The sequence below is a fragment of the Fundulus heteroclitus genome, unplaced genomic scaffold, assembly GCF_011125445.2.
Source record: "Fundulus heteroclitus isolate FHET01 unplaced genomic scaffold, MU-UCD_Fhet_4.1 scaffold_77, whole genome shotgun sequence".
Lineage (NCBI taxonomy): Eukaryota > Metazoa > Chordata > Actinopteri > Cyprinodontiformes > Fundulidae > Fundulus > Fundulus heteroclitus.
The window spans coordinates 516,760-537,759 of record NW_023397219.1 but is presented as its reverse complement, the minus strand read 5'-3'; positions in this window follow the sequence as shown (position 1 = coordinate 537,759).

The following is a 21,000-nucleotide window of genomic DNA, read 5'->3' as shown; positions in this document are numbered from 1 at the left end:
CAACATACATTGATCTCACGCAACCTTTGAGGGACCTCGTGAAAATATCAGGTATGATAAATTTGAATAATATTTTGATTTGGATTCAGGATACTGTCATGGTTTAGTTTTGATTTGGCTTTGGTTTACTATTATTCTCAGTTTTTCCACCTTGTTTGGGTTTTAGTTTTGTTTTGACCTTATTCATTGTTAATTTTTAGTTTCCTCCTTCCCTTCCACTCAGCCTTCACTTCACTCTCCTTGCAGTCAGTCACACCTGTTAGTAATTATTCAGTCAGATGCATTTCACCTGTTTGTCTTCCTATTTAAACCTCCCTCTGCCTCACTCTAGTGCTGGTCCGTCTTCTATTATCGTCCACTCCATGTCTGTCGACCTGATCTTGGAAGATCAATTTCTGTTGTTTCATTAAGGTTAGTCCTGCCTCGTTTAAAGACTTTGTACCACACTACTGTTCCTGGGAAGTTCTGCTCTGTGTTCTGGTGTCTCCAGAGATCAGCTAACCTGACTAGCCGCTCTGAGAAAGCTCAGCTCTGTGCCATGCCATCCAGCTTCGTTGGACTCTCTCTCCAGGCTGTCAGCTCCTGCCCTCACCTGCACCCCTGAGCCTCCTTATTTCTGTATCTCTGGTTACATCTCCCAACTATGATCTACCCAACAATAAACCTCTCAAACTTTTGTCCTGCATGTGTGTTCTGAGTTCATCGTAAAACAAAATCCTGACAGATACGAGGAAGTGTTTATTCCTACTTCACCAAAGATTAGCCTTTGCAGTTGAATTGACTCTTTGACGACTTTCTACTGTTCTCTGTTGATGTTTCTGGAACAAAACTAGTTTTGTTTCCAAAAGGGGGAACAGTGGGCAACATAATACAGATAAGTCTGATTCTATTAGTGTGAGTAGCTGGTGTCTAGTATGGAAAAGGTGAAACCAGAATTAAATAATTCTTGATTCTACAGACATGGAGACCCCTTTCAGAGTTTTTTTAGTACTTGTTTGTTGGTGTGTGTGGATGCATTCACTGGATGGCCAGAAGCATGGCCAACCAGAAAAGAAGACAGCAAAACTGTGGTAAAAGGTTTAATCAATCATTACATTCCAAGACATGGTTTCCTTATGAAAATAAGATCAGACAATGGCACACATTTTAAAAACCAAGAATTACAGGAGGTGGAACGTGTTTTGGGGTTGAAACATTTTTTTGGGACAATTTATCATCCTCAGTCACAGGGAAAAGTTGAGAGGATGAATCAAAGACTTAAAACCAAATTAGCAAAAATCTGTGCACAGACAAAAAATGGATTGGGTTGATGCTTTAACATTAGGATTGATGTCAGTCAGACGTTCTGTTATTCAAAGATGGGGACTGACACCACATGAATTACGCACCTTGTCCAGGTCCACACACCAGGTTATAATGTCAACCAATGAATGAAACATCAATGTCCCATTGTGGTTATTACAGTACTCTCCACAGTATTGTTTCAGCTTTCACCAAACAGGTCCCATCACAGGGTGCCAAAGGAAACACCGAGACCAGTGCAGAACCAGCGTGGGAACTCCTGAAAGTCATCAAAAGAAAGTGGTCAGAACCAAGGTGGGTCGGACCCTACCAGGTGGTGGAACGTACTTCACACACGGTGAGGCTGAATGGAAAAGGCGACACGTGGAATCATTGGAGTTGGTGTGCAGCCACTAAGGAACCTCAGCGCTCTCAACACCAGGTGCACCAGGATTTACAGGATAACACCATAACGCCGTGAAAGGGAGCATACGGGTAAATCCTCTACTCAACCAGGGGCACAATAATCCCCGTAGAGAGATTTAGTGAGCTCACCCACAGAAATTGAGGAAAGGAGACAGAGCAGAAGAACAAAGAAGGAGAGGCGGAAGCACGGTCAAATCCTGATCAGAAAAGTGCTACAAGGGGGACAGAAGAGGCGGAAGAAGTGGTTTTTAACTGACCACAGGGTGTTGTAGCAACTCTTACACCCAGAGGGAAGAAGAAAACCAGAAGAGACTCAGAGAACTGAAAAAAACTTTGTATTTTTGCATTTCTTGTTGAAATTTGTGTGTTTCTCCACAGGTGTTTTTCCACAGGGGCACTAAAATAGCATAAAGCATGTGGGCAGGAAGAATTGTAACCAAACCCCCTAAGGGTTGGGTTGCAGGAGGTTTATTATCATCAGTTGTTATTGTTACAGGTATATTGTGGTATTTTTGCGACCTTCCATTCCAAACATGTCCAGCTGATCCACCTAGAAAGACCACAAAAACACGCTATAGACCAGTTCACGCGTGACGTCAGGGCTACATCCGGGTCCCACGGGTAGGCAAAAACAGTACTGTTCTCGTGTACTACCATGACAAAATGGGTGATTTAGAGCGTACTTTTAGTTAGTTTATTTTTGGAATCTAAACAATGCCTATGACTTGTTGTGCTGCCGGTTGCACACAGAGGTTTTTCCAAATCGGCGAATTTACGTTTCTGTCATTTACCGAAGGAAGAAGAAAGACGAAAGAAATGGATAATTTCAATGAAAAGACTCAGGCAGACAATCTCAATCGACTGTGGGAGCCATTATACCACGACAGAATTTGCAGTCTACACTTCATCTCTGGTAAATACAACTTAATTTTGCACTGGTCATTGTTCTACTTAAATAATGATATAAAAAAATTAGGATATTGTCAGGTTCAAACACCTAAAACATTCATTAACAACACAAGAAGGAGAGACAACAATGAGATTGATTTTCAAATGCAGCTTAAGCGAAAATTCAGACTGAAGAAACTCTATTGCCTACCTCCATCCATCAGGGACTCATCCGCCTCCGACACAAGCTAATCAGCTTTGAACTGCTCCTCCTCGAAGCCAATCAGCATCCTGGGTTCATCTTAAAAAGAACTCCACATCCTCGTCTCGGCCTTCACCTCAGCGAGCAAGCAGTGGCTGTGCCGCGTCTGGTTTGGACTCTGTTGACCGGATTCAAGAGACAATAATTTATCCTGAAATCCTCCTGCCATAGGAATACCGTCTAGCCGCACATCTTCCTTTCCAACCTCTGTTTTCGTCAGCTCCGATTCCTGGCGCAAAGAACTCGCAAGCGACGCAGACGCGTCCCAACTCTGCCTAAGTTCCGGTCAGCTTCGCTTCATAGCGCGCCGGGGTCTTTCTCAAACTGATCCGGTGGGGCTGGCTCTTGGTTCGCGGATCCGCTGACTCATCCGGGACCTCCTCTGGTTTTCATCGGCTTTGCGGCGCCACCTTGCCGCTCATCGCGGCCGCATCTTTTCAGCCGGATCTACTCTCTCATTCACTCGCTAATGCGTTCGGAGCCAGCTCAGGTAATATGTATTCACCCATGTTTGTTTTCGTTTTCGTCTTCTTCTGGTGTTGCCGGTAGCCACCGGGCTTGTGGTGGCATTGCTGCCACCTACTGGTTGGAGTATGAAGTGCATTTTAAATTCAGCAATTGATACCAATCGTTATTAAACCGCTGCAACTCTGGTGCAATTTGGCATCCGCTTGGGCTGGTCTGTATTGGGTTCAGACTTCCCATTTATGCTGACCAGGCCACTTCTATCACTCTTGTCATTTCAATGTGTTGCCAATCAATTCTTCAGGTGTTGTGAAATTATACATGTTAAAGTTATTTAAGGTTTTGTTAGTAGGTATTATCTGAATGTCAGCTGGGACCCTACGTACGGATGGCTGTGGGGATGGTTTGAGTATTGGGCGATCTTTAACAGCAACTTGCTCATGTATTTAGGGATTGTCTATTTCTTCTTTTAGGTTCAAGAATTCATTCAAGATGAATAACCGGAGAGCATCACTAAAGGTGCTGTTGTCTGGTTGATACTATTTTCAATTACGGATCCTCTCTGCAGTTGTGAGGCTAACTAAAGCTACTAAGCAACGAGATCATCAGTTAGCAGGATGCAGTGCAGAATCTGAATTAAATTATTAAATTAATCCAAATGACACGGAATAAGTTAAATAAGCTAATCGATTCATAACAGCATTTGGTATGCGTTTGGCATAGTGTTACCCGTGTTTAATGGTCCTTCATTTTCTGGATGTTTTCTTCTTATAGATATTCTTTTCACTATTCCCAGTTGTTTTCTCAAACTAAACCTGTCAGCCTGCATTGAGTTCTACGTATTGATCTTAACCTAGTTCCATGATGGCTTTTGCCTGCAGACAAGCTCTCGAATTCTCGAGATATCAGTTTCATATCAGTTATTTCTGAGGGTCGGCTGCTCTCCTCGCTCGGTCACCTCAATCTCGCAGGTGCATCATTTTAAGAGTCACGTTTTATTTCCAGGCAGCTTGAGCTCACTAATTTCGTTTCCTTCCCTCCTTGAACAGGATACTCTGGTTAAGAGTTGCCGTCCTGAACTTTCCTTCTGGTCTGGCTTGCTTCTCGTCCGGATTTGAAATACACTTTCTATAATGTCTTTTTGTCTGTAGATGCGTTAAATTTTACGGATGTGCATCCATAAGTTTTGGAGGATTCTAAAAACAGTTGGTTTGCAGATTTGTGAAATTGTCAAAGAAATCGTTAATCTTGTGACCTTTCATCTAGAGTTATTTCAGCATTCAGGATGTGAGCTGCGCAACAGCAGACGCTTGTGGAGCCCAATCGTAGGTGATGGCTATCATCAGCATGCCTCACATATCTGCTCTTACTTTTCATTCATCTTAGCCGCCTAATGCTCATCTTAAAGGTAATCTAACTACGAATACTGGTGGTGGATTCAAATCTCATTCAAGTCTCATTAAGCCCGCGTCCTGTCCTGTTCATTCCCTCTTGGTCACTCATTCATTTATGTGCATCATCCCTAAGCATCCTCTGTTATTTATCCTGTCATCCAGGCGTCCCGCCATGCAGTTGTCCTGTTATTCTGTTCATTCTTTCATGGTCATTAATTTATTCATGTTCCCTGCATACTCCTTGCATGCTTCCTGCATGCTCCCAGTGTGCTCCCTGTGTGTTCCCTGCCATGCTCCCTGCCATGCGGCCTTCCCTGCCATACTCTTTGCCATGTTTCCTTCTATGCTCCTTGCCGTGTTTCCTTCTACGCTCCCTGCCGTGTTTCCTTCTACGCTCCCTGCCGTGTTTCCTTCTACGCTCCCTGCAACGCGGCCTGCCCTGCCATGTGTTTCCTTCCATGCTCCTTGCCGTGTTTCCTTCTATGCTCCTTGCCGTGTTTCCTTCTATGCTCCTTGCCGTGTTTCCTTCTATGCTCCTTGCCGTGTTTCCTTCTACGCTCCCTGCAACGCGGCCTGCCCTGCCATGTGTTTCCTTCCATGCTCCTTGCCGTGTTTCCTTCTATGCTCCTTGCCATGTGTTTCCTTCAATGCTCCTTGCCATGTGTTTCCTTCAATGCTCCTTGCCATGTGTTTCCTTCAATGCTCCTTGCCATGTGTTTCCTTCTATGCTCCTAGCCATGTGTTTCCTTCTATGCTCCGTAAACGTTTGTTTCGTAATAATATACGTAGATGTACAATGTATGCAAACCCTCTGGCATGAGTCTGTGAAAAGTATTAATAAGACAAAAACACCAAAATAATCCTTTTTTTCCCCCAGTGTCCTGTCTAGCAATGTGGCAATAAGAATTGATGTCTTAATGCCAAATAGTGGAGCAAACAGCTTTCGCCATAATGCTCCGCTTGATTTGTGCATGTAAATAGCTTTATTGTGATTCCTGCAGGGAGAATTTAAAATTATATGGACACTACAATGGCAAAGAGGGAGAGTAAAGAAAGAACAAGAAGAGAGAAAAAAAGAAAGAGAAGAGGTGAAAGAAAGAAGAGATAAAAGGAAGAGAATGATAAAACGTCCTCTATCTGCTCCATCACCTGGAAAGAGAACAGCACAACCAACAGACATAAAGCAACAGATACGATCGAGTAACACCTTGCTAAATCATATGTATTATTATTTAAGCTGACATGTGTAATGTGATACCTTAAAAAAGAAAGTGAAAGAAAATAAATAAATAAATTATAGGCTTTCTGTATATAAGTGAACATTTAATACCTGGGACCCAGCACCTGTGGGAGTTTGTGAGAGTGCACTAGTTTAGGTGAAAATTATTTAGAAGGAAATAGCTTGATAGTGGTTGTGGAGAACCAAAGACTCGCCTTCCCCGAGCACAGAGGCAGGGGTCAGGGGACCCATAACCCAGGACTCCCAAAGGGGCCCCCAAAGCAGTGCGCCCGAGAGGGGCCATCACAGGAAATCTGCAATCCCCCCCCAAGGAAAGAGGAGAGACGACCCGAGGAAATCCTCTAGCCACCGCAATGCCGACGCCCCCAAGAGCCGCGGGGACGAGCCCGTGGGCTCCGCCGGCAGCCAGCCGCGCTGAAGTGGTCCTGGCCATGGGCCCTGGGGGCCAGAGGCCCCAGGGGCGCCCCCCAGGGGGCCAGGCCCCGCGAAGCCGCCCCCGGGAATGGGCCGGCGCCCACGCGGGAACCCGCCCCAAACCCAAGGACCGTCAATGCGCCAGAGGGCCAAGGCGCCTGCCAACGCAGCGGAGGAGGGCAGGACGTGGGGGGATGGGCTCCGCACCTATCGGAGACTTGAGATGTTCTTGGGAGAGGGAGCGGACCAAACCCGAACCTGGGGAAAAATAAATAAATCTCATTCACACCATACCTCCCTAGTGCCCCAAAATAATGAACAATGTTTTTTTTTAACCTACCGGTGGCGGGTCTTCCTCTCTGCTGAGGCGCTGTCTGTGTCCGACTCCGCTTTCGTATGTTACACAAACATGTCTGAACATCCATCCATCCATTTTCTGACCTGCTTAATCCCTCATGGGGTCGTAGGAGTTGCTGGTGCTTTTGTCCCGATATAAAATAATTGTAGCCATCCAGTGGTTTCAGGGCTTTCATGCTCTCTCGTGTGTACTGGCCTGCCATGTTTATAAGGCAGCTGTATATGTTGCCGTACGGAACACTTGGCCAGCATTTCACAGACTTCATGCTTTTGCTGTGTGGCTCTGGCAATCTGATACCATCAACCATCAACTTACTCTTAAAACGATCTTGTGATACGTTATCTAAAGAACAAAAATACGTCGAGAACTCGTTGTCTCCTTTGTTTGCGTCCGCCATTGTCTTCGCCTTTTGCCTACCAGTCCGGCGCGCATGCGCGAAAACCCCGGATCAAAGCAATAACAATGAACTTGTCTATTACAGCAGCATCCAAATGACTGGTGCTTAAAACAATATGGTGGAGTGGAATTAAATTACAGTTGGGGGGCGACGACCACCTTCCAGGTCGACCTATGTGATATTATAAAGTGCGGTAGTAAAAATAATTATGGACAGTGGAGCAGATATATTAAAAAAAAAGGTGAGTTGGCAGACACCCCTACTGCATTTCACTTCAGATTTTCCTGTACAAAATTAAAAAAACAAGACATACATTAGAAACAAACACATCGGCGGATGCAATTAGGAGAAAACTTTAAGATTTAACTTGCAATCAAGTTATTATTAAACCCTAGGATGTTAATTGTTTTAAGTCAGAGCTGTTATCAGTGAGCTATAAGAGGGTCAAACGCATTCGGACAAGAGGTTCTGGTCTGAAAACATTTGGGAGTAGGCTCCTAATATGAGTGATTTTCTTTTACTTTTTATTTAACTCATCTAATGTACATATATAGACATATTTTGGAGTTTATTAACCCCACAAGGGGTTTGAATACGATTCAAAGAGGCACCTTTAAGATACAATAAGCATCGCAAAATACAACATGCATGAGAAGAAATAGGGGACACCACTCAAAGAAATTCATTTTGCACCAAAATGTAAATTTACATGATGAAAGCATACAGCATCTTAAAAAATTATTCAAATGGCTACATATGGATTGTACTATTATTGTGGTGGCCATAGGCTCCTAATAAACATACCCTTGATAGCAGCCATTTTTCCAATAACTCCCAACAAAAACACTGGGTTTGAGCTGATGCATGTATAAGATTTAGGGCTGGGCAACGATTAAAATATTTAATCGCGATTAATCGCCCTGATTAATCGTGATTAATCGCGATTAATCGCATTGTATTTACAAACTCCAAGAATGAATTCAAAAGTAGTGTAAAGAGCACTTTTATTTTAATGTTCTGCTGCCATATGAACAAAAGTGTTGTAACATTTGTAGCACTTATTTTATACTGGATATTTTCAACCCATCTATTGAATTTAGTGCACTACTTGATCTTTTCTTCATAACAGAACAGCAAGCACTGCAGCCAAAATATGACCTTTTTTGACCTGCTGTATATTAGCCAGTCCCTAAGCTTGATGTATCATGAAATTGTTGACCTTTTGGGTTTTGTGGTTTTTATTTTATTATTACAATTAAATAATAATAATAATAATAATAATAATAATAATAATAATAATAATAATGTTATGTTCAGTGTTTTTTCGCTAATCCACCTCTTATATATTTCAATCCTTATGTAATTTTGTCTGTGTTGTGTGCACCTGCCTGTTGCTTTAATCCTATAAATTTCCCCGTCGTGGGATAAAAAAAGGATTAGCTAATGTTATCTTATCTTAAATAACACTTTTTAATATATGTACTGGGTTCTTTCAAGGTCTTAATTACATGTTATGTGTGGGCTCCAGTAACATCCATCCATCCATCCATCCATCCATCCATCCACTGATCTACCTGGATGTTCCCTGGAGGACTGAAACGCCTCAGTCAGAGACGTCTGTGGGTCTGTCGGGGCAATGAGAGAAGTTTCGTCTTCTCTCTCCGTTTCTGGGGCTCGACGTTTTCATGTTTTTTCACGTGCTTAGATAAATTTGTTGTGTTTCCACTGAAATGAACCAGCTTTTTACAAAACATACAGCTTGATTTCATTTACGGTATTAAAATAAAGCCAAACGGTGCTACTTCCTCTGTTCATGTTTTTTCGCTGCTGCGGTCTCTCTCAGCTGTTTCTTTGTTAAGTTTGTGTGAGAGCTGAGTGGGCGGGCCAGGCTGAGCCTGCGTGCTGATTGGCTGGCGCCGCTGAGCCATGTACGAGAGGGGAGGGGGAGCGGGAGAGTGCTGCCGTGACAGCGCGCTGCAGTCAGTGCGCTTGCTGACTGACACTGACTGAAAGCATGTGAGCAACATGCGTTAATGCGCGATAAAATAAATATCGCCGTTAATAGTGTAATGAATTAACGCGAAATTAACGCGTTAACTTGCCCAGCCCTAATAAGATTTAACTTAAAGTATTATTGTTTTTTGGAAAAATATGTGTTTTTCTTTTACTACTTATTGTGGTTACAATACAATCAAATATTTACCAAATGTGTCATAACAAGCCAGCAAATTTAGGGTTTTCTACTGCAATAGTTTATGGGTGAACTCTTAAAAGAGTTCAAAGGGGGAAATTGTGGAATGTATTAACTTTGATCCATTTTTATACACTCTTATGAAGGTTTAACATGTTTTATATGCTTCTATATGCCTTAATATGCTTCAAGGCCGTGTCTGTTGGTCAGAAGAATAGAATGTGAATAGATTAGGGTAAAATGCGCTGTTTACGAGCAAAAGTATCAGGAGAGAGTTTCAAGGCCAGTTCCTAGGCAGTGGAAGTGGGGTCCACCGGCTCGGAGGTAAGAAGCCTGATAAAAACCAGTCCCAGACCGATTGTAGCTAAATTTGAGCATTATAAACAAAAAGACCAGGTCAGAAGTCAGGGCAGAGAGCTGAGAGGAACGGATTTCAGTGTTAGTGACCAGTTTCCTAAGGAAATCCTAGATCGAAGGCGAGTGTTACTCCCTATCAGGAAGAAATACATTACGGAAGGCGTCACAGCTACGGTAGCTGTTGACAAACTTTTTTTTAGTGGTCAGTTGTTCAGGGATCAGAAGATCACTCCTTGGCTTTATTACATGCACAACAGGTGGATTTAAAGCATGTCACACTTGATAAAAGTGCATAGATGGGAAGACGGTGATAAATATAAATATATAAATATAAATATGCTCAAGAGCACATTGGCACGATATGGTTGTTAATCACGGTTGGGTACACAAGGCATGGGATGTGGTTCTTCCTCTTTCACCTTTTCTCACTCTTTGCACTCTCTTAATTCTCTGTCTTTCTTTATATTATTCATCTGCTTCTTTCCTGTTGACCAGACAATCACAAGCACGTTGTATGATACTACCAGGGTCTATGTATAACTATTTTTCCGAGGGCATGCACTTTTCAACTTCTCACTCACACCTGTGATGAATGTAAAGTTTGTGACATGGAATTTGCATGTAGCTGGCACCAGAGAGAAAAAGTTAAAGATCTTTAACCAGCTTACAAGATTAAAGGCAAATGTTATCTTATCACAAGAAACCCATAAATCAGCTACAACTGTAAATGATCTTAACTCACCTGAGTTCCCTAATGTGTTTGCTGCCTGCTATAACTCTAGACAGAGAGGAGTAGCAATTTTAATCCACAAAACGTTAGTTTCACAATATCAGACAAAATTATAGATCCTGAAGGAAGATTCATAATAATTAAAATATCTATTCATAACCAGAAGTTATGTATTGTCAGTATATGTGGTCCAAATGTTGATAAACCCTAATTTTTCCACAAACTTTTTCATGCACTTTCAAAACACGGGGATTGTTCTCTAATTATTGGGGGTGATTTCAACTTTGGTCTAAATGAGGAAATAGAAAGGTTGAATACAACAGGGACTCAGCGCAGTTGGCAATTATTAAATGTAGTCAAACAATACATGAGCGATTTTGGTCTTTGTGATGCATGGCGTTCTCTTCATCCTAATAGTAAGAAATATACTTTTTTTTTTCAAATGTCCACCATTCTTACTGTTGTTTGGACTATTTCTTAATCAGCAGCTTGCTGCTGTTGGACGTTTCAAAGGCTGCAATTCATTCTATTGCTGTCAGTGATCATGCTCCTGTTACTTTAACCCTATTAAATAAAAAAATAACCCCACAAAACAAGAGCTGGAGATTTAATACATTGTAGCTTAAAGGAGAAGTCCGGTCAAAATCAGAATTCAAACTGCTGAAAGTACTTTAAATATAAAATTATTACACACTGTTCAATAAATGATAAGCTTTTTTAATTAAGAGTAATTTTCGTTTGAAGGTCCTTTTATGGGGGCAGCCATGTTGGTGAAGAACAGTACTGCCAGCTCACAGCTTGTGACGTCACGCGGTTTTGACTGTAGAGCAAGTCCCAATGCCCTATCAGTCCCCTTGTAAATAAATATTCGTTTTCATGACAAAATATCTTTTTAACCCCTTAAACAAAGATAGACATGATATAAAGCATTTAAATGTAAATTAATACTAATTTTACATTTTAGAGACATAAAAAGACAACAAATAAGCATTGAGGTACGGTTATGGGTTGGGTTCTGCAATGTTATAAGATAAAACTAAATCTCATCTTTAGAACCAATCTCTGCTCAAAATGGTGATCTGCACCGCCTAATCTACTTTGAGCAGTTATCATCAGTAATTGCAACCCGTAAACTGCAGAAAATATGGGCAGAGCGGCTCTTTCTGAGTTTACTCTCTCCTCCTGTCAGGATGAGCTGCAGTGCGTTATGAGGAGGAGGGATATTTCGGCGTCACTTAGTTTAGAGCCAAAACATGCGACTTCACTTTCAGAAACAAGCCAAAAAAAAACTGCAACCCCAACTCATGAAATTTACAAACGACTTTAGAAAAAATAAGACCAAAGTCGCATAAAATAAGTGGGCTTCGCAACAGTGAGCATGCTTTCTTAACTAATGTTTTTTCCACTTTTACCGAATATATTGGAACATCCAATTGCCATGCACGTGAGCATTGTTGCTTCAACAATAGCTCTCGTGAATTTCAATGGTAAATGCCTCACGAAATCCGAAATAATTGTTGCTGATCGCAGCTGTGTACAACAGCTCCTATTGAGTTTGCTTGTACTCAATAGGAGCTGTTGTACTTGCTTGAATAAGTGTGGAGAACTGCCCTCGGCTCACCGCAATGTTACGTCACAGGATGTGATGTCAGGCAGCCATTTTTGCCCATATTTGGGCAATAATGGCTGCCCCCGTACACAGTGATCCAGACGACAATTTATGCTTTTATTTTCTTATTAACGCTAAATTCGTTAAATAACCACAAACGTATTAGTTTTAGTTATAGCTAATAATCCACTGATTTTTCCTTTTTGACCGGACTTCTCCTTTAAAGATGAAGAATTTATAAAAATTTTCAAAGAAGAGCGGGCTTCATGCTTGGAGTACAATGATCTACCAGGAAAATCAGCATCCATACTAAAAAGGGAAAGCAGTGATGAGAGGTAAAATAATTACATTCTCATCTTCAAATGTTCTGATGAGTCCAAATCCTTAAAGGATCAAACCCCTATGTAAAACTCAAATGTTATCCATTTCATATTATAAAATCCTTCTTTAACCCTTTCTGAACATTTCTCATCCTTGATAGTTTTTGGTCCACTAAAAAATACAGTTGGACATAGAAAAGTGTTTTTTGTCATCAAGCGCCTTTACACTTACAAACCTATGTTATTAGTAATTGCTGTGTCTTTTTCGGCTCACCTCAGGCAGAATCACCTCTGTGACCATGTGTTGGTCAATAACTCCACTGCCAGGGACATAGAGGATGTTTTAAGCCGCGTAATGAGAAACTCGGTCTGCAACAACGAGGGCGGCAGTTATGATGAGTGTTGTTAATTGAAATTGACAAGACTTAAATTTTAGCAATTAGTTACATGCTTCTTGATTTTTTTCTGTAACTAGAAAAACAGCCTACAGCATTTTAACAAAAAATCTACAACAAATAATTAAAAAAGAAAGGGAGACAAAGCTATGCGATCTCAAACAGGAAAGACTGAGCAGCATGATTCCCTGCAGCATTCTTTGAGAATACAGCACTAATACCTGCTCCATTGTATAGCTCATCCAGTTTTGTATTTCCACATGGTTTTGAATTGAATTACATAAAGCAATGACAACGTACCATCATGCCACCAAAAGTGGTGACATGTTCTGTCAGGGTTTGTTCATCAATGAACTCAGGACACACACACACTGCAGAAGGTCAGGGATGTAGGTGATGACAGGAGCTGACGGCCCAGAGTAGAGTCCATAAAGCTAGGAGGCTAGGAAAGCATAGAGCTGCTTGGCTAGCAGGCCTCGTAGCAACACCAGGGCACAGAGCGGAGCTTCTCTAGGGCGGCCAGGCAGGTTAGCAGTTCTCAGGAGACACCAGGACTCAGAGCAGAGCTTCCTCAGAGCGACTAGTCAGGTTAGCAGCTCTCTGGAGACACCAGGACTCAGAACAGAGCTTCTCCAGGGACAACAACAGGGTAAAAAGTCTTTCAAGGCAACAGGCAGAACTAACCTTAAACGAGAAAACAGAAACAGATCTTCCAAGACAAAACCGAGGACTGGCATGGAGTAGTGGATAGCAGAGGACGGACCAGCACTAGAGTGAGGCAGAGGGAGGCTTAAATAGGAAGGCTAGCAGGTGAAATGTGTCTGATTAATTAACCACCGACAGGTGTGACTGACTGCAAGGGGAGTGAAGTGAAGGCTGAGTGTAAGGGAAGGAGGAAACTAAAAATTAAATTGAATCAAAACTAAACCATGACATGTTCACTGTATAATTTTCGGAGTGGATCAAACCCTTTGTTGAAAAGGGATCCAACCAACTCCTACAAAAAGAAAATCACAGACTACCTACAACAACTAGAAAAAGACAAGGTAATTAACCGCTCATCTTATTATAGATTGTATCCAGAGGAAGACATTCCATGCTTACATGGACTCCCAAAAATTCACAAGGAAGGAACACCACTCAGACCAATTGTCAACAGCATTAATTCATATAACATTGCTAAACAGCTTGCTAGTATTTTAGCCCCTCTGGTGGGGAACACACCACATCACGTAGAAAACTCCAAGGACTTTGCGAACAAAGTCAAACATTTAAAGATGGCACCAGGGGAAACTCTGGTGTCTTTCGATGTCACTTCACTTTTCACTTGCATACCTACATCAGATGCAGTAGAAACAGTCAGGAAACGTCTTCAAGTGACCTAAACAACAGAACTAATTTCACTCTGGACCAGATCTGTACCCTACTGGACTTTTGTCTTTCTACAACTTATTTCAAGTTCAGCAATCATTTTTACAGACAGAAGCTTGGTTGTGCCATGGGATCTCCAGTGTCACCAATTGTAGTCAATCTTTACATGGAAGAAATGGAAAAGAGAGCTTTGGGAACCTTCAGAGGAACACCTCCAAGCCACTGGTTTAGATATGTGGATGACACTTTTGTCAAAATCCAGTTAAAAGAAGTAGAAGCTTTCAGAAGACACAACAACTCGGTGGACAACAACATCAAGTTTACCAGAGAGGATGCCAATGACAACAAGCTACCTTTTCTGGACTGTTTGGTGAGCATGGAAGGAGATGGAAACCTCAACATTGAAGTGTATAGGAAACCCACTCACACAGACCAATATCTTCTTTTTGACTCACACCACCCACTGAAGCACAAACCTTACAACACCAGGCCGAGCATGTCCCAACTAAAACAGAAGGGAAGCACAAGGAACAGATACACATCAAAGATGCCCTCCAAACCTGTGGGTACCCTAAATGGGCTTTTGTCAAAATCAGCAAGAAAATCCAAAAGACCCACTGCAGAACATAATGGTGAGAAGAATAAAAGCAGGACCCTCAGACAGACGCTTTTGCATCCCAAGGACAAAACCCCCAAACCTAAGATGAGCGGAGTGGTGTATGCAGTTCAGTGCAGTGAGGAATGTTCAGATCTTTATATTGGAGAAACCAAACAACATCTCCACAGACCCATGGCTCAACACAGGAGAGCTACCTCCTCAGGTCAAGACTCTCCTGTCCACCTACGCCTTAAGGACAAAGGACACTCTTTTGAGGACCAAAATGTTCACATTTGGACAAAGAAGACAGATGGTTTGAAAGGGGTGTGGAGGAAGCCATCTACGTTAAGAGAGAGAAACCAACCTTAAACCAAGGAGGGGGCCTTAGGTTACAACTCTCAAAAACCTATAATGCAGCTAAATGATTAATTCCGGCCAATCATCACCTCAATTCTCAACCCCATATGGGTTATCAAAACATCGTTCCTTTAAGCCAGAGCCAACAACAACCCTAACGACTCCTTGTTACAGAGGAGTGGACCAGTTTTGTTTCAATCTGCTGGCTTAATGTCTTTAACGACCGCCCATTACTAACGGGTGGACCTGTTTCAGTTGTATTTGCATGTTGTCTAAGCCATTACAAGGCCTTTGTTAGGCAGTAATATAAAGCTTGGTACTCCACATTACTCCAGACTTTTTGAATTGAGAATGCTTCCTGGAGAGGAAGTAAAACGTCTACAACTACGCAAAACAAGTCCGGTTGCTTTGTTTTTTACTTTTTTTGGAATGATCAAACCCTTTGTGTTTCTACAGATACATTCTGTTTGACAGATAGGGATTGGGGCAAGTTATGAAAAAACGTATCACGTAAGTGTCAAAAAGTGTGTTCTGTCAAATACGTAAAAGAAAAACAACTTTTATAAGGTTTAATGTATTGGTAGAATTTTAAGTTCAGCAGTAATATCCTACTCGATCATTATTGAGTAAAATCACTTGGTAACTTCATTTTTCAAAAGAAAATAAATTGTTTGGGGTGGTGCATTTTCAACATATATTGACTAAGTTGTTTGTAGTTTTTCTAGGCCACTAAAACCTTGATAGTTATGGTTTGGCTGTTAAAACTACTAACCTGCCTTGGGTTATCAAGGGTAACAAACCAATTACAATGCTTAGTGTATTTTACTGAAACTTTAAAATAGGGTCAGAGTTACAGCAGATCTGGCAACCATTTACTGCTGATACTACGCAAGAAGAAAAAAATTACTGGCCAACATAATAATTTCTCCAAAAAACTGGAACACCTCTGTGCTATTTAGAAATTTGTTATCTTTTGTTAGTAAGTAAAGGACATAATATATATATATATATATATATATATATATATATATATATATATATATATATATATATATATATATATATATATATATATATGTGTGTGTGTGTGTGTGTTAACACAGGACTGGACAATAATTCAATAACAATATTTATCGATTGATAGACGTATATCGATGATAGAAAAAAGGATCAATGAAAAGTTCAATAGAATAAAAGTTTTCCTTCCTTTTGCATTCTAGCCTATCATGTAGGTTAATCAGTGTTGGGAAAGTTCTCTTTCTACGTGAACTAGTTCAAAGTTCAGTTCACACATTTTAAAATGAACTAGTTCAGTTCATAGTTCATAATTCTAAATTTTTAACTAAGTTCACAGTTCCAAAAAATGAACAATTTCATTGTTCTTTTTTTCATATATTGCTCAATTACACCATAGCCTACTGTAGAACCACAGACAGCAATTAAGCAGTTGAAACACTGAAACTGTGCGTCAGATTTCATCTTCATATCCAGTTTTGAATCCTTATCCAACCAGGGTTTACATTAGCATTGAGGGGACAGCATTTCCCCATTGTTGCTTTGACACTTTGTTGCTTTCCATTCACTTCACACTAGTAGCAGCTGCAGCTTTCACCCCTTTCAGTATATTCTCTAAAACATCAGGAAAAATGTGCTGCTTGAATGGTCTTTTTTTATGAGGAATTACTAAAAGAAAAACAGGAAAGTAGTCTTTAAGGTTCAATTTTTTTTTAATTTTAATAATTTTTTCCATTTGAAATTCCATTTCAGTACATACTAAAAAGGAATACTGGAATCCTGGAAAATTATACCAGGCAGGTTTAACAAACAAGTTACATGAATAGTAAAACCCTCAAGACAGGCCCGTAGTAAGACAATGTGGTGCCCCTGGGCACTATACTTCAAAGCCCCCCCCACCCCCTTACCCGTGCTGTCCTCCGGTCAAAAACATCAGAAATAATCAAGGGGATTTCTGTAAAGTAATTTACTATTTACTAACTTACACAACTACATGTGGGCATATGAGCAGTGAGCAATATTCAAATATCTAATTTTAAAATGTTTAAATCCAAAAAATCTTGATTTATTTATCATTTATTATTATCATTAGGCGCCTGCCATAGCATTTGCAACTAGAAACGTTCAACTTCTGAAGAAGTTGAAGAAGGCGCCCGCCTAGTGGTGCGCGATACCGTCAAAGGCAACGCTTCCGAGTTCCTTGGTCGTAGGCTTTTATCACTTGGGGATTTTAAATCAAATCTTCTGTGTGAAAAGGATTTGTCTTCGTCAAAACCAGCCGACAGGAGAAGGTCTGCATCCAAGCAGCATGGAAAATTGGTGTTATTAAAACATGATTAAATACTTCAATGTAGCATGAAAAAATGAAATATGTGAATAAAAATGTTAAAGGCATTACAAACTATTAAAGGAAGTACAAACTCTGTGAAGCAGAAGTTGGTGAGACCTTCCTAGAGCTACTTCCGGTGAGCAACATGCTAAGCGGTAGCCGCTAACATGGTTGTGTCCAGTATCACCGGGTGATTGTACTCTGTTAGTTTGGTCCAAATCCTGTACTGTGAAGTTCCTCAAAAAGGGTGCCAATACTTAATGTCACCAAAGCTCACCAAAGGTCATGTGTCAGATCGGCCTCCTTTAGTAACTAAGCCTCACCAAAAAACCAGCCAACAGGAGAAGGTCTGCATCCAAGCAGCATGGAAAATTGGTGTTATTAAAACATGATTAAATACTTCAATGTAGCATGAAAAAATTAAATATGTGAATAAAAATGTTAAAGGCATTACAAACTATTAAAGGAAGTACAAACTCTGTGAAGCAGAAGTTGGTGAGACCTTCCTAGAGCTACTTCCGGTGAGCAACATGCTAAGCGGTAGCCGCTAACATGGTTGTGTCCAGTATCACCGGGTGATTGTACTCTGTTAGTTTGCTCCAAATCCTGTACTGGGAAGTTCCTCAAAAAGGGTGCCAATACTTAATGTCCCCAAAGCTCACCAAAGGCCATGTGTCAGATCGGCCTCCTTTAGCAACTAAGCCTCACCAAATCTGGGCCCAGAACTCAACATTTGACAAAAATGGTGTGTAGTGCCATTTTCCACAGGTGATTGGTGCTGTATTGGCCGGGGGTAGTTCTTGCTGTTGCAATTTTTTCATCATTCATTCATTTATATCAGTTGTTCAAATTATTTATTTGTTACTTGTGAAAAAAAAAAAATATTGGGTACCCCCCAGCGGGTTGCGAACCTGCGACCTTTGGTGCACCAGCCCAACACCTAAACCACTGTACCGAAAAAAAGTGCCATGCTGAGCTCTGCATTTTTGTGAGGTCAACTGTGTGTAGGAAGTGGTTTTGAGAAGTGGTTTTTGGTTAATTTTGTCACCACGGTAACTTTAAATGGCGTCAAGTACAAATAGCACACTTCGCGGCGTCGAGACGCACGTTTTGATATATAGTTTGTGGGGGTACAGCCTACGGTTCGGGCTGTATTAACGGTGACGGATGAATAAAAAAGAATAAAGAAACCCTTATTAGGTGCATAGCATAAGGCCTCCGCCATGCATTTTCAATGCATAGGCGGGCGCCTAATGAGGAGGCAGTGCTGTGCGAAGCACCTATTACTATGCATGTGCAATGAGCACCTATTACTATGCATGTGCAATGAGGAGGCAGTGCTGTGCGAAGCACAGCACTGCCTCCCAATGCACATGCATGGGCAGGGCCTATTACTATTCACCTCTAAAGGCGTCTCTTTATTAATTAGGCGCCTGCCTTGCATGTGCAATGAGGAGGCAGTGCTGTGCGAAGCACAGCACTGCCTCCCAATGCAAATGCATGGGCAGGGCCTATTACTATGCACCTCTAAACGGACTCTTTATTAGGCGCCTGCCATAGCATTTGCAATGAGGAGGCAGTGCTGTGCGAAGCACAGCACTGCCTCCCATGCAAATGCATGGAGGCACCTATTACTATGCACCTCTAAACGCGTCTCTTTATTAATATTCTTTATTTTTCTTCCTTCACGATTAATGCGGCCCGAACCGTAACGTGCACCCCCACAATATATACATCAAAACGTCTGGCTCGGTCTCGAGATGTGTGCTACTACGTTTATTGGGATTTCGAGTTACCATGGCAACATAATTAGCGAAAAACCACCCCCAAAAAACCCATAGGAATGAATGGAGTCGGGTAGAAAGAAAGCTTCAAAAAAGCCTCCAAATGACCATTTTCAACGCTGTACTGTGTCGTCATGCTTTCACCTACGAACACCGTTTAACTTCCAGTTTGTAGATATATCTGTGAACTACTCAGAAGTGAAAACGGCATATGGATATTTTTTATCGTCTCTTCACAGTTACTCCTCAAAGCTCATGTCCAAAAATCAACAAAATCATCGTTTACAATGAAAGTCAATGACGGAATTCTCCAACCGCTAGAGTGGGCCACTCTAGCTTTTTTAAAGATTTCAAAACTCCGAACAACTTGACCTTACTCGCTCAATCTTAACTCTATGTAGACAAATTATACATCAAAACGTAGGTATTTTTGTCAGGATTCGGGAAATGTAACCCTCATTGGTGTGGCATTTATAGATTTTCCGCAAATCACCTCAGACCTACACAAACCCGAAACCTCCCCCATTCATTTCCTATGGAGCGGTTTTGAAAAATGACGTCTAAAAATCCAAAACATCACATGTTTTCGCATCGTCGCTACTCCTAAACCGTTTTATGTACAGACATGAGACTTTCACACATGAATGTCCCAACCCTTCTGGCACTCACAAAAAAGGAATTTTGTGGATAACTGTTACGGTTTTTCCGCAGGAACAATTTGTTCGGGAGTAGCGAATGTGCAAAATCCTAAAAACGCTTTGGAGCTGCATTTTCCCACATCAACCACTTTTTTACATCGTCGCTGTGCCTACACCGATTTTTGTAAAAATATGAAAATGAGCTACATGGTCATCAAAAGCCTGCTGATACTCATAGTGAAAGAATTATTTTGATATCTCTTATACTTTTTGAGCTACAGCGATTTGTTCGGAAGCGTTTTAAGAGGATTTCTGAAAATCCATAAAAATCCCATTTAGATCATAATTTTTTACGCCTTTATTAAACTTTTTCCAGCAAAAAACGATAGATTTTCTTCTTCCCCTATCCGTTACGAACTAAACACAGAAAAAATTACGTCTCTACCATTTATGAATCAGGAGATATGAAGCGTTGTTCGGGGCAAAGTTCTCCATTATAATCCAATGGGACTTAGTGTGACCAAAGTGTCTGCACTTCGGAAGACTGGCCGCTGCAGGTGTGTCAGTGAGTTTCCATGACGACGGAACTCTGAGGGCCAGAGGAAAAAGCTCCATTGAGATACAATGGCAACTTTCATCGCTCACTGCAGCGGCTGTGATTAATGTAGAAATCTGAAATTCGCACAGTCACTTCCTCTTAACATTTTAAAATTTTCATGTGACTTTCAGTCATGTGTCAATTTTCTGTACCATTTTGGATATCACATGCTTTCCTATTGGACCTTTGCTTCCAACAGGACCTGGCATGATAACCAGACACGACCCAATTGGCCAATACAGCACCACCCACATGTGGGAAATGGCACTACACACCATTTTGGTCAAATGTTGAGTTCTGGGCCCAGATGTGGTGAGGCTGAGTTGCTAAAGGAGGCCAATCTGACCAATGAACTTTGGTCACGTTTGGTGACATTAAGTATTGGCACCCCTATTTGAGGCACTTCCCAGTACAGGATTTGGACCAAACTGACAGAGTACACTCACCCGGTGGTACTGAACACAACCTTGTTAGCGGCTAACGGTTAGCATGTTGCTAACCGGAAGTAGCTCTAGGAAGGTCTCACCAACTTCTGCTTCACAGATTCTGTTCTTCACTTAGAGAGAAAGCTCCACAAGAAATT